This window comes from Podarcis filfolensis (genome assembly GCF_964270895.1).
Source record: "Podarcis filfolensis genome assembly, chromosome: 11".
Lineage (NCBI taxonomy): Eukaryota > Metazoa > Chordata > Lepidosauria > Squamata > Lacertidae > Podarcis > Podarcis filfolensis.
This window is the reverse complement of record NC_139613.1, coordinates 45,417,320-45,430,865: the sequence shown is the minus strand read 5'-3', so window position 1 is coordinate 45,430,865 and position 13,546 is coordinate 45,417,320. Positions and strand designations below refer to the sequence as shown.

At 41.6% G+C, this 13,546-nt stretch overlaps 1 long non-coding RNA gene across 1 annotated transcript in view; it reads right to left on the bottom strand.

The window, feature by feature from the left end:
* LOC310745097 overlaps window positions 1-12,861 on the bottom strand; it is a 54,900-nt gene extending 42,039 nt beyond the window's left edge. Inside the window, exon 1 of the long non-coding RNA XR_014539931.1 lies at window positions 12,186-12,861. This is a non-coding gene — a long non-coding RNA (uncharacterized lncRNA). The remainder of the gene's footprint in view (window positions 1-12,185) is intronic.
* Window positions 12,862-13,546: the final 685 nt, after the last annotated feature.

The window sequence follows — 13,546 nt, the reverse complement described above, 5'->3', positions numbered from 1 at the left end:
GGCAGGGAGGGAGGGAGAGGAGCTGCTTCCTTTGAAATTTAAGGGACATCATTTAAGAGACATTTAAGGGACATCATCAATAAGGGACAGCAGCGGGACATGGTGCTGGAATAAGGGACTGTCCCTCCAAATAAGGGACGCTTGACAGCTATGATCTCTCCAGATGGGCATTTAGGAATGATATACAGGTATACTAACAACAGCAATAGATATATACTACAGATATACTAACAACAGCAATAGAAAATATTCGTATAGCACTTCCTGGTGTTGAAATATAATTTGCTGCCTTTCCTCTCAAGGCGAGTAGTGAAAATAAGACGATTGCTTGCATTTGTTTGTTTGTTTATAAAAATGATTTCTATGTGTACTCATCTAACCTTTGCCTGACACGCAGCTGCTCTTTTATGGTGTTTGTTGAAATTTCAATGGCCCTGGCAGCTTATCAATAAAAATCATCCATTCATTTATACCTCTTTGCATCCTGAATGCAAATATCTAACAAAGAGCATATGTGTGCTATTTACTCTTTTCTTTTCTTTTTTGGATACTTTCGCTTTTATGTATATATTTGTTGTTGTTTTTCCTCCCTCTCACTTTTCCTTCTCCCCCCACCCCGTATCGCTTTATTTCTTTTAACTGAAATCACCTTAATAAAATAAAAATATGAAAATGTGTGCTGCTTACATGGTTTTCTATATCAGCATATACCAGACATCAGGAAAAAGATTCTAATCACAGCACATTCCATTATAGATCATTATTCCTAAATGCTTGCAGAAAGTGATGAAATGAGAATTTCATTCAGAATAATCCATTGCCCTCTGTCATTAACCCTATTTAGTCATTTCCCCCCTTGTGTGATAAAGGTGGAAGGAAATGGACTTGCAACGTAGCAGCTGCCTGCCCGTCACATCCCTGCCACCAGCCCTGCCAGCCTCCCCAGTTTGAAAGACAAACTGTCACACTGGGCAATACTGCTCACAACTGATAGAATGGATCAGGACTTCCAGTTGCACAAGCCCCAAAATCTTGAGCAGGTTTTTTAAAAAATTGGAATTAATCACTGAATGGACGATTTATTTATTTTTAAAGGTAGCCAAGGGTCTGTCAAAATGGTCATTTCTATGAAAGATAATTGGTGATACAGGAACAGGAGAAATCATGGGGTGTGGGGGAACTTAAGCAGTAACAGGCTACCTCAAGCCCAGGGGCTGAATCTGATCTTCTAGACTCATACCCTCCAACATTTCTTTGATAACAACAGGGATGCCCTATATACTACTATTAAGAATACTAACAACAGCGATAATAATTTTATTTAATTTATTTAATTTACTGCAGTTGTACCTTGGTTCTCAAAGATAATTCATTCCAGAAGTCCGTTCAACTTCCGAAAACATTCGAAAACACAGCTTCCGATTGGCTGCAGGAGCTTTCTGCACTCAATCGGAAGCCAAAACATATGAGTACCAAGGCGTTTGAGAACCAAGGTACAACTTTTTTTAAAAAAAATTTTATACCCCACCCATCTGACTGGGTTGCCCCAGCCACTCTGAGCAGTTCCCAACAGAATATTAAAAACATGATAAAGCATCAAACATTAAAAACTTCGCTGTACAAGGCTGCCTTCAGATGTCTTCTAAAGGTTGTATAGTTAGTTATTTCCTTGGCTTGGAGGTCGCATAACCCCATAGCCTCCAACATTTCTCCAATCAAAATAGGGACGTCCTAAGGAAAAGTGGGACATTCTGGGATCAAATCAGAAACAGGGACGGCTTCTATAAATCCGGGTTGTCCCTGGAAAATAGGGGCACTTGGAAGATCTGCTATTTGACTTGCAGGACTCTCCTGAGAATATGCATCCTTCGCAGTTCACATCCATCCCTGGCCTTTTCCATGTCCTCATCAAACATTTTTGCAATGTGTCCTTGAACTGTGACAATGGATTTCCCACTTCTGATTTAAATGGAAGCATCGAACATTATCACAATCTCACTCTGTACTTGGATTGGCCTTGCAGAAATCATATCTCTTTCACACTGGACAGCACTAAAACAGGGGGGAAGAAAATTCTCAGATGAGATCCAGTGGTTTAAATGAACACTAACAAATAAGCAACCTTAGAACTGTAAGCATCATGTAATGCTCTGACAAGAAGAAGCCACTTAAATTTATCTCAAAATCCTTGCCTTGCCTGAGGACCTCCATTTTGCTGTTGAAGAGCTTGTTAACATGCTTGCTCATAAGCCAGCCCCCGGAGGTTAAACACAAGAAGCTTTCATAGTTTGCTTTCTGTGAAATGAGTCAAGATCTAATTTATGGGGTAGAATTTATGTGGAAACAAAGGAGAAGACAAATTAGATCGAGAATCCACCCTGGTGGAAATTTATGAGGTTCACAATTCACCCTGGAGGTGGTGGAATGTGAAGTCACGTGAGCCAGAGCCAGAGTAATGGCAGAAGACAAGGGATTCAGATACAGTGGTACCTTGGTTCTCAAACTTAATCTGTTCCGGAAGTCCATTCCAAAAGCAAAGCGTTCCAAAACAAGGTGCGCTTTCCCATAGAAAGTGATGCAAAACAGATTAATCTGTTCCAGACTTTTAAAACAACCCCTAAAGCAGTAATTTAACACGAATTTTCCTATCTAATGAGACCATTGATCCACAAAATGAAAGCAATAATCAATGTAATGTACTATAAAATATTTAAGACAGTATTGTAGGAGATAAGGAATACGGGTAGCACTGTGGTCTAAACCATTGAGCCTCTTGGGCTTGCCAATTGGAAGGTTGGAGGTTTGAATCCCAGCGATGGGGTGAGAGCCCCTTGCTCTGTCCCAGCTTCTGCCCACCTAGCAGTTCAAAAACATGTCAAGTGCAAGTAGAAAAATAGGTACTGCTCCGGCAGGAAGGTAAACGGTTCTGGTTCACCAGAAGCGGCTTACTCATGCTGGCCACATGACCCGGAAACTGTCTGTGGACAAACGCCGGCTCCCTCAGCCTATAGAGCTAGATGAGCATACAACCCCAGAGTCGTCTGCGACTGGACGTAACGGTCAGGGGTCCCTTTACCTTTACTCAAGTCTGCCGGAAACTAACCTATTCTAAATACTTGTATACATCTCAAGCCCCTTTTACCAAAGATGAGATAAGCTTGCCCTCTCCTTTTCTTCAGCCTGCTGGTATCCATTGCTCTTTGAATTATATGTAGTGTCAGGATGTTTAAAGCTGAACACAAGGTAATTGTTTATGCTCTACTTCTTTTTCTCTCTGAGGTAACTATATCAGACTTATTGCGCTCAATCCATTACACCACCTTTCAAGGTATATAAATCTGAAAACTTGGCTGCAACTTGTGCAGCTCGTTACAATATTTTACGCTGAATGGGATCAAATTAATTTGTGGTGGCAACTCAAAGCAATTATTTTTTCCAGAATATATTGTTCCCTAAGGATTTAGAGTCCACAGAGAAAATCAGTATGCAAGCTAATATTCCCAATTATTAGTAAATTGATATTCTTAACTTTTTACCCTTGCAGAAATATAATGGAAATGAACATTTTCCCATGGTGCATTTATAAAGGGTCTTGGGGGGATTAACATGCTGCGGTTTAATTTCTTTAAAAACAGTAAAATATTCCAGTAGTAAGAAAGACTGGGCTACAAACCAATTTACAGATGTCTATGGGGCAATTGAGAGTTTCCAGTTCAAATAATCATATATCTGTGTAGGCTGTGCTTCTTTCTGGATTGAAAACAAATGCATTCAGATCAGCAGCCTTGACACATTCATCCAGGCAACAATCCCACGCGCGCACCCCAGTGAGTAAGTCCCAAGGAATGCAAGTAAAAGTGCTTAGGACTGTGATATTGATCTCATATTTGTCTCCCACTATCCCTGTACTAATTACAGTGTCTTTCATATATTGTCAGGGACTGTGCTAAGGAGGGCTGCACTGAAGAAGAAGGGTTGGAGCCCCCCCTCCCCCCCCGATCCTGGATCTTCCCAGGAGGAGCAGGAGGATAGTGTAGATTTGGAACAGTGGTTTGCAGAGGGGCATACTTCAGAAGGCAGAAGCTGGGAAATACTGGATGGGGAACAGCTAGAAGAAGAAGAAACACTGGGAGAGGGAGGGTTAACAGATTCACAGTCGTTGGACAGCATTCCTCCACCGCCCTCTCCAAGGTTGAGAAGAGCTCAGAAAGTCTCAGGGGAAAAAGCGCAGAGGGTATAAGCTCAGTTTACAAGACGTAGGAGTGACATAGATTAATAGGGATGGAGGGGGGGAGTAAGCCTTAATTGGGAGCACCGCCATTTCTAGGGAGACATGGTCTTTTGTCTCTCACTGTGATTATTAAAGACTCTAACTGGTAAGACTTCCTTTCGTTTGATCTTATTTACAGCCACAGGGAAGGAAGCTGATCCCCCAAAGCCTGACATATAAATAAGCTTCTTCATGCCACTTTTCCCAGCTTGGTTTAACATTTTTTCCTAAACTTTGGGTGATATCCAATGCCACACAGACAAACTTCTCCACAGGCAATGGGACTTTGCTTCTTCTCCTCTGCCCTGAAGATCCCCACCTCCACCCACAAAAATTCTCCCCCAGAAGGTCTCCCAACCTTCTGACAAATGGACACCATTAAACGGACTTATCTGTCAGTTTTGGTTCTCTCAGTGTCTTAATTTTCCCAATCTTAAATTCTCCCTACTTCCACAGAAATTTCTTTATGAAAATTCATCAGTTTTGTAGGGCAAATATATGGAGTTTCTCACTTTATATGCAGTTGTGACTAATCTAATGTTCATATTTTCACAAGCAATTTTCTCTAACAGAATGAATATGTCTATGTTGTTTTATTTAATGAATATTCATGACTTTGTATGCAATTTTCTCTAATGGATGCATTTTTGCAAAACATTTTATTCTAATACATATCATTGTATATTATTTCATCCCTATATGCATTTCTACACATGCTCTATTATATGCACTCTGGAACACATTACTTGAATGGAAATCATCATTGCAAAATTCAGAGAAGTGCAAATTTTGAGGGTTATCTGTGTTTTAGTTGACATATTGTTTTGGAAAGTGTGAATTACTGTATTTTTTGCTCTATAACTCACTTTTTCCCTCCTGAAAAGTGAGGGGGAATGTGTGTGTGTGTGTTATGGAGCGAATGCAGGCTGCACAGCTATCCCAGAAGACAGAACAGCAAGAGGGATTGTTGCTTTCTCTGCACAATGATCCCTCTTGCTGTTCTGGCTTCTGGGATTCAGAATATTTTTTTTCTTGTTTTCCTCCTCCAAAAACTAGGTGCGTCTTGTGGTCTGGTGCGTCTTATAGAGTGAAAAATATGGGTAGGTAGATATGCCTTTAAATGTGGACTGAATTGAATTTCTCCCAAGCATTTCATCATTGGCATTTTAGACTGTGGTGTCTCTCAATCCTACTCTCCTACAGTCCTACAGCTGAAGCAGGCATCTTCTTCATGCAAAGCAGACGCTCTGAGCCACAGTCATTCCCCTGATATACAATTAAAGTACAACTTTTTTCAAAAATGCATTCTTCAGATTGCAAATTGCAAGGCATAACTGAAGCTGGCGATTCAACCATGCCCCTTCTTTTCGCAAGTAAATGCTCTGGTGAGCTCCGATTGTTCAAACTGCCCATTTTGTTTCTACCTGCATGCAATTATTAGAGTTTTCTTGGTTTCTGCACTGCATTGAGTTGTTCAATAGTGGTATACATTTTGTGTGACAGAATGTCGTTTCAAGGAGGGCAGTCAGCTTAATTCCATTATTTGCATTCTATTTGCCTTTTTGCATCTGATTAGACTAGAAGGAAAAGAGGAAGAATAATGATCTTATCAGGTGTATGTGTCTGTAAATGTGTACATGCAGGTGAATATATTACAGGAAGGAAGAGAAGGAGAAAAAGAGGAATGGTGAGGATTAAGAGTTACTCTTTCAACTACTGTGAGTTTCTGATTTCTTAATAATAAGGAGAAACAGGTAGGGCCTACAACAAAGTGTTGCATTGTGAAAAGCTCCCTTTAAGGGTTCCAGCCACATTCTTTGATAATAATTTTTATTAGTTTTCAATTACAACAATCCAATCCAATAACAGTCTCATTATAACAATGCCAAATTATCATACAATTAATAATACCGATCACTGAAATGTCAAATTATACAATTTAGGTGTCCCCCATGTGCTAGAATGAAAGGTTTGATGCTTTCCTTTGTTCCGGCATTCCAAAGTCTTATAAATTCCAATAATGCTCCAGTCTAGGTAAAGGTAAAGGGACCCCTGACCATTAGGTCCAGTTGCAGTGCTCATCTCGCTTTATTGGCCAAGGGAGCCGGCGTACAGCTTCTGGGTCATGTGGCCAGCATGACTAAGCTGCTTCTGGTGAACCAGAGCAGCACATGGAAACGCCGTTTACCTTCCCGCCAAAGCGGTACCTATTTATCAACTTGCACTTTGACGTGCTTTTGAACTGCTAGGTTGGCAGGAGCGGGGACCGAGCAATGGGAGCTCACCCGTCATGGGGATTCGAACCGCCGACCTTCTGATTGGCAAGTCCTAGGCTCTGTGGTTTAACCCACAGTCCCTTATATCGCAGCTGCAATTTTAACAACTTTCATTCATATTGACACATTGAATAGGGTTCCAGCCACTTTCATTCCATTCCCTGTCTCTCCAGGTTTTTGATATCTCCTCACATCCATAAAACAACAATTATGAAATACATGGGTTTTTTCCCCTGCCTTAGGCCATTTATTTTGTGGCAGGGCCTTGCTCCTTTCAAATTGGTAGTACAGCTACAATGCAATGCTATCAAGGACAAGGGTTCCTTTGTATGCAGAATTTACTGAGTGCATTAGTCTCCCAAGATTTGCTGCACCAGCAAATATGTGCTTAGAATGGAGCAGTTCAACGGCAGCACAACATCTCTGAACAGGACATTTCATTAGTATTGCACTGTGTCTGACAGCATTGCAGGCTGATCTTCAGGCACAACTGTTTCAAGAACATGGTGTAAAGGACTTGTTTACCATGATAGCACTGAAGTACTGAGAATTCTTCATTACAATGTGCTGGCTTTTTGTATGTGACAAAGACTGTTAATTTAAATTTTAAAAGAATCACAGGAACGGTAGTTTGTTAAGGGGTACTATGTGATGGTGAACTACTATGTGATGAGTGTGCTTTTAATGTGCTTTAAATGGTGTGTGCATAGCCCAAGTGTTTTCAGAAAATTAAAATAGAATAACATACTTTTAAAGAAACAACCCACCTGCTACAAATCAGACCACAATAGTATAAAATGTCAGTATAAATGGGCTTTAAAATACTCCAAAGCATGGGCAAATTAAGAAAACAGGGATGGCAACTTCCTTGAGGAACAAATTCCAGAACTTTCCAAAACTAAAATGGTCTGTCTTCAGTCACAACCCACCTTACCTCAGAAGGTGGTGGGACTCAGAATACTCTTCCCGATACTATTAAAATAGCAATGATAAATCCTATTATATGTCTTGCATATTCCATGAACAGAATTCTTACAATGAGCTGCTCCCCCCCCCCACTGCACACTAGGAGTAATATATGATTTGTTTTCCTAGACATGACTGGCACTAACACACAGCAAACTGGGAAACCAGCATCAAGCAGCCATCACAGGCCACACAACTGCCCACCACTCGCACGAACTCCAGCCATTATATAGTGGCAGCCAGTGCTATTTTTCTAGAAAAAGTTATGGAGCTTACACTTTCTCTCTTAGAATGACAGTGGCACTGAGAGGTGCCAGAACTGAGCTCCAGTGAGCTCTGGCTGAAAAAAACTCTGGTGGCAACTGATGGGAGTATGAAAGAACAACCCAGGAGAGACTGGACAACTCTGGGCTGGACAACCAAACTCAATACAGATATATTTTAATTATGCCTCAGGGTGAACCCAGTCCTGATATGTACATGCCAGAGATAAGTCCAGCATAATCATCAATGGGATGGAATAAGATCATTTTTAACAAAATGAGAGGGTATATGCAAAAGGATTTGTCCAAGAGGTAGCCAGGGTGGTCTCCCTCTTATATACCTGCTGGGATTGACAAGGCATCTGTCCCTCACCTGAATCTCATAACTCTCCTGACAGGTGATTTGGTCTGCAGCCACAGTGCGGAAATAAAGGCTGAGATTGCTCACCAGATACCAGGCACTCTACTATTCAAATTAGGCCCCAGTGTTTTTCTTACAATCCTCTTCTCAATTAAGTAACCAATTTTAATCTAGAATTTAAATTCTCAAAACTTTCTTATTTATTGATTCGAGCAAGTAAACCACTGCTCTCACTTCATTACAAACAGTATTTCTACCTGCAACACACTTGAGCAAACCTGCTCCTCTTCCTTTCACAGATATTTTGTTGCCATTTGCAACTGTACCTGCCTCTGATTAGTTCTCCCTTCTTATGGTCTTTGTACTGAACCTGGAGACTCCAATATAGAGCATTCGATGTCAAGAAGAAGGGCAAGTGGGCAGCCTATCAAATGACAAGGCAGGAGCTACATGGAGCAGGGCATTTTCACTGGTGGTGCCCATTGTATGCCTCACTCTTTCCAAACGTGCTCTCTTTTGGCCTGTATTTTGGAGCTTTATAATTTAGGGAGACTTTGGAAGAGCTGGTTGACAAGTCTTATCAGTCTCTGATGTATGAGCAGATTTTATTTGCTGCTGTTCTGGGCTTCTGGTGCACCAGGGTTTACACCCGTGTAATAGAGTTGGCCAGGATGCCAGAAGGGATACAATTTATGAGTTTTCTCCATTATCTGCACAGCAGGGGGTGTTCAGTCAACAGTGCAAAGGCTGAGCTGAAGCATTTCCTGCTGGTTACCTGCTTTCAGCTTTAGGGGTCGCTGTTTGGTAGTACCCAATTGGTTAGCTGTCAGATTCTAGAGCTCCCTATTGGTGGCTCTTAGGTAATTCACAAAATACAGAGTCTAGTCATAAAACACAACGTTCATTCATAAAGCAGTAACATAAATCTCCATTGCTACATGTTGGGTATATATTTCAGTGGTTGAACGTATAGGTTTATGGCCATGCTGTAGTGTAGTGCTTATGTGACTGTGAATAAAAGGTGGCTGGGTTCATCGTCTCAGGCCGTTTGCGGGGGGGTGGTGGTGACAAAAATGATTTCCAATAAGTGCCCCCCTCTTTATTTCCATTACAAGTCCTTGAGTCTGTACTCTGAATAGTGAAACCATAGAAGGTGCAGGGTTTGTCAGTCCAACCCCTGCACAGTCTCATCAAGGCTGACCTTAAGGCAATTGGAGCAATTTGGCCAAATTAGGCCCCGTGTGCTGTTCCTAAGGGGCCCCCCCGCACCAGGGCAATCTAGATGCATTTTATTTATAAGGTTTTGCAGACTTTGGCTGTGAACTGGGGCGTTGCAAAAAAAAAAAAAAATCAAGTTGTGCCCCACTGCTTCATATTGGGCCCCACTGGCTAGCCCTGAGTCTCATGAAGTCTTGGGTTTGCAATTTTGGGAGAGGGGAGGTTGCCTGCTGGGGAGGGGGCAGGCTGGTGAGGCCCCCTAGATTTAGAGACATTAGCTTCAGCCTACATAAATCCAGCACTGCCAAGAGGTGAAACAGGAAGGTGTTGCTGCCTCCCTCCCACCCCACCCCCACTGAAGCCTCACTCACTAGGGTCATGAGGCTGTAGTGGCTTTCAATGAGATCTTGCAAGATTTTGCTGAAAGCCGCTGCCATGGTGCAACCCCAGTGGCAGGGATGGGGCAAATGTGGCGGTGCTGCCCCATGGAATTCTGCTGCCTGATGTGGCTGCTTCAGTCCGCCTCGTGAGTGGGTCAGTCCTGTGAAGAGGATTGGGCAAATTCATGGAGAATAAGATTATCAATGACTACGAGTCACTTTAAAACAAACAAGACATGTAATCATACCTTGATATCTCATATTACTTAAATGTTAAAGTAACCCAGAGCTACTAGATTATCATTGTTTTTATTAAGATCAATTACATAGGTGTTTTCCCCCTCCCTTTGTGTAGAGAAGGAAACTGAATACCATCTTCCCCCTCTCTATGTTGCAGCCAATTGCATTTTTCTCCATACTTAAGTGAGAAAATTAAAAACTCATGAAGGGAATGTTAAAATACTCCAGGAAATGAGTTAATTTGTCTGGAGCATATATGCAGTCCTGAGGATGAACAATTCGGGGCTTTTTATACCCCCTAAAGAATCAACAGTTTATATGTAACTGTAATTCTTCAGTGGAAGATATTAAAACCTGCATCACACACAGGAAATATGAAGTGGTAAAACCTTTATTGATGCTCCCACAAAACAAGTATGCAACCAAAGAAGTCTCACCAGAACTATACGGTAATTTGAATTCTGGGAATCTAGCAGAAAACCCTAGTAATGTGTTCAGTATTGTTCATAGGTTTCCATTTTTATAAAAGGATTGTCTTTAATTCACCCAGCGTTGGTAGAGTTTGGGCTTATGGATGGCATGTGGGGCTCAGTTTTTGGATTACTAATGGGGGGGGCGAGAATTGTCAGTAGATGTAAAATAATTGCTCCTCACCACCGACCTTCTGATCGGCAAGCCCTAGGCTCTGTGGTTTAACCCACAGCACCACCCGCGTCCCATTTAAATTACAGATAGGGAGTGCTATAAACATTCATGTGTATACCTCAGTGCAAATGGGAATGTGAATGCGTATGGGTCAAGAACTCAGATCCGTGGCTGAGATCACCATCCCTCTCCATTCATTTGTATCCTCAGTAATCACAAACACAGAGCTGTAAAGTCTTTGAATTTATACTAGCAGTTGCAGAAAAAAAGCTAGTTCTGTGTAATGCAGCAGCAAAGATGATTTACTGGAACACTGTGACACACAGTCAAAACTGGAGAAAAATGCATATAACTTTCTCTTCCCTAACCTTGAAAACACACTTCTTGCGGGTTTCCACACGTCTGGTTTCAAAATGGGATCCTGTAATGTTACCATTCACCTCAGTGAGTCGATGGGGCAAAGCTGAGAAGTTGCAGCCATTCTAATGAATTGAAGTGTGCAATCATTCCAATGTTTCTGTAGCCTGTGCATATTTTATAACCAAATGTAGTTGCTCTGCCATTTTCAGAAATGTATTTCTTTGAACACTGGGTTCAGTTCATTGAACAGGAGCTAATCAAATAAGTAACAGATTTTCACTTCATAGAGATTAGAAGAAAATGGAAGCTCCCCACCTCCTTTCTTCTCTCCAAAGCAGTTTTCGCCTTCCAAAAGTGAGGGCTGTGTCTCCCCAAAATGGGTAGACTTTTAGAAGAACATACTTGAATGCATTTTTCCCACGGAGAGAGGAGAGGGGAATCTGTAATACATTTCATTTCAGTCATAAACAGGCCTTCAGGATTAGGTAGAATGCTTCTGAGTTTTATCAACCTCATTTCGATGTTTCAGTTCTTACTTTATAAAAGAGCATGCTGTTTTAATGACATTTTGCTAAAGTTTCAGAAACTGATGACTGACACCACTTTCTGAGGTTTGTGTCCCTTCCTACGGCCAGTACAGTTGCTACAGGTATGTGCAAAACAGTTCTGATAGAAGAGCCAGGGGCACTCAGAATTCTTTTTTTTTTTAATTTTAATTTTTTTAATTTTTTTATTGATATAGCAAGAAAAAAGAAAAAAACACAAATACCAAATTACACACAGGAATAACCATAGACACATAATTTTCTTAACAAACAATAAAACATATATTGGTCTTAACACTAAAGACCCAACCTCCTGTCTATTCCATATTTCGATTTCATATTACTTATCAGGGGCACTCAGAATTCAATTGGCACCAAATGCTGGCTTTGAGTAGGATTGGGAACATCAAGGTTGGACACAGGGTTGGAAGGAGATGCCCCTTTCCAGGTGAGAACAGTAGCAGTGTGATAAGCCACAGCAACTTCAACTGATGGTCAATTAGAGTTATGGATTATACCTTCCCAGGGAAGACCTGAATTGATGTAAGTGTACAAGGGGGGAGGTCAGTGTGGCGTTTGCCCATTCTTTTTAAAATGTCTGTACAGGGAGAGAGAAAGAGTTAATAGGTAGACCAATAGAAATGCCAGAGGCGGAGCCTACCTGTTTATAAAAGGGCTTAGCCCAAGGTTTGGGTTGGTAGTTGGTTGGTTGGTTGGGAAAAGGCAGTTGGGAAAGCAGTTGGCAGACAGTTGGAATTAGAGAGACAGTTAGTGCAGTTGGTTCTTATATGAGGGGAGGTAGAAGAGTTAGGGACAGAATAAAATAAGACTAAGAAGGGAAACAATAATGTTTTGAATGCAGTTCAAGTTTATTTGTGTTTGCAATAAACTACACTCTTCTTTGTTAACTGAAGAACCTGACTGAGACTAAGTGATTTACCGGGGAGGACCTGGTTGGTGGCAGCAGATTAGTGGTGTACGGGTCAATAGTCCGTGAGATGACCGGGGGCTCCGTACGAACGCCACAGTCAGGAACATTGAAAATGGAAACTAAGGGCTTGGGTGGTTGTATTGTCATGGGACAATAGAAAGTTGGCTTTTACCAGGTCACACTATTTGTTCATCTGGCCTAGAATCATCTGCACTGATAGGTTGCAGCTCTCCAGGATCATTGGCAAAGGTCTTTCCCATCATAGAACTGTAGAATTGTAGAGTTGGAAGGGACCCCATGGGTTCTCTAGTCCAGCCTCCTGCAGTGCAGGAATCTCAGCTAAAGCATCCATGAGAGATGGCCATCCAACATCTTCTTAAAAACCTCCAAGGAAGGAGGGACCACAACCTCCTGAGGGAGACTGTTCCACTGTCAAACAGTTTTTATTGTCAGAATGTTTTCTCATACATTTAGTTGGAATTGGTTTGAGTCCTACCCTCCAGAGCAGGAGAAAACAAGCTTGCTCCATCTTCCATGTGATAGCTTTTGAGATATTTGAACATGGCTATCATATCTCCCCTCAGTCTCCTCTTATCCAGGCTAAAAATACCCAGCTCATTCAACTGTTCCTCATAAAGCTTGGCTTCTAGAGCCTTGATCATTTTTGTTGCCCTCCTTCCTAAATTCTGGTGGCCAGAATTAGACATTGTGTTCCAGGTGTGGTCAGAACAAGGCAGAATAAAATGGTACTGTTACTTCCCTTGATCTGGAAACTCTACTTCTGTTGATCCCCTGATACAACCCCTAATCATTTTAACTGGAGATGGCACAGAAAAAAAACCTGGGCCTTACTGCATACAAAATGCCTGTTCTGCCACTGAGCTGTGATCCCTCCCCTTTGACTGATCTGGAATAAATAGGACCCAGCTGGATGACAGAGTTCAAATGGGGACCAGCGCTCTAAGTTTACCCTAAGCCAATGCTTGGAATGAACTAATTTAGCTAAATGAACTTCACTGAACTAGTTCGCTAGTAGGTGTGGAAGTAGTTCCAGTAATCATTGGGTGAACTAAAGGTGAATTAAGTTCAAA